The sequence below is a fragment of the Cebus imitator genome, unplaced genomic scaffold, assembly GCF_001604975.1.
Source record: "Cebus imitator isolate Cc_AM_T3 unplaced genomic scaffold, Cebus_imitator-1.0 Scaffold136, whole genome shotgun sequence".
NCBI lineage: Eukaryota > Metazoa > Chordata > Mammalia > Primates > Cebidae > Cebus > Cebus imitator.
The window spans coordinates 1,224,248-1,225,709 of record NW_016107451.1 but is presented as its reverse complement, the minus strand read 5'-3'; the positions used below and the strand labels follow the sequence as shown (position 1 = coordinate 1,225,709).

The window sequence follows — 1,462 nt, the reverse complement described above, 5'->3', positions numbered from 1 at the left end:
GATGGTCTCGATCTCTTGACCTTGTGATCCACCCGCCTCGGCCTCCCAAAGTGCTGGGATTACAGGCTTGAGCCACCGCGCCCGGCCCCAAGACAATTTTTTTAAAGAACCGGATCTCACTCTGTTGCCCAGACTAGAGTGCCTCCACCTCCCGGGCTTCAGCAGCCTCCCACCTTAGCCTCCCAAGTAGCTGGGACCACAGTGTGCACCACCACACCCAGCTAATTAAAAAATTATTTTTTTTTTGTAGAGACAGGGTCTCACTCTGCTGTTCAGGCTAGTCTCAAATTCCTGGCCTCAAGTCATCCTCCCACCTCAGCCTCCCAGAGTGCTGGGATTCCAAGCCTGAGCCACTGCACCCAGCCTTAAGATTTTTGTTTTGTTTTCAGTGATAGAACTAGGCGATAATAACAGTTTAGGACAACTACGTATGAGGCTGAGGTAGCAGAATCACGCAAGCCCAAGAGGTCAAGGCTGCAGTGAGCTGTGACGGTGGCACTGCACTCCAGCCTGGATGACAGCATGAGACCTTGTCTCTAAAAAATAAGTAAAATAAAATGAAATGTTAGTTTAGCAGGAAAGTTCTGCATCTAGGCTCATTTTTTGTAAACTATAAACTTTTCATTGAACTACAAGGAAGAAAATTCAGTTTATTCAAGCATCAGCCTTTCTGTTAAACTACACACTGCAACCTCCCGCACACTTGTTCGATTTGATATTGATCACACGTCTGCGTCACTGTAGTTCTTGCCCTGTACACAAGATGCTCTTTGCTTCTTAGAAGGATAGCGCAGGGTACAAGAGTGCTTTTAGCTTTTATTTTGTCACCTTATTTTTCATCGTAACATTCCCTATATTAAAAGCCTTGTACTCATGCAAAATGAAGATGTAAAATCATCACAGTGATGCCTTAAAGAAAAACGACTCTTAACTATACAAAGGCTTTTCCTTTAGCAAGTGGATTCTTTGCAATCTGCTTCCTTCCTGGACTCTCCTCTGTGTAACTTTATACCACGGTCCGGTTGGAGACACTCAATTGCTCATTTCTTTTGCGAGTTCAATTTGGTGACTGACAGAGGCCCAGGCTCTCAAGTTGTCTGGTTGCCCAGCAGTGACAGAGCTGTCTCATAGGACTCCTCCTAGTGACTACAGAATGTACAATTTAAAATGCAGATAAATTAGCTGGGCATGGTGGCACACCTGTTGTCCCGGAATCACTTGAGCCCAGGAGGTGGAGGTTGCAGTGAGCCAAGATCACACCACTGCACTCCAGCCTGGTCATCAGAGTGAGACTCTGTCTTTAAAAAAAAAAAAAGAATAAAATAAAATGCAGAGAACTCCCCTGGTTTACTCAAAACCTTTCATGCAAAGCCCATTGCACCAGGACAGGAACTAATCTGATGTACCTAGATTCTGCTTTTTTTTTTTTTTTGAGACAGTCTATCTCTGTCGCCCAGGCTGG

At 44.9% G+C, this 1,462-nt stretch overlaps 1 protein-coding gene across 3 annotated transcripts in view; it reads left to right on the top strand.

Moving 5' to 3' along the window:
- Positions 1 to 1,462, top strand: part of RPA1 (replication protein A1) — a 66,695-nt gene that overhangs the window by 57,713 nt on the left and 7,520 nt on the right. The gene's annotated exons all lie outside the window — the stretch shown is intronic.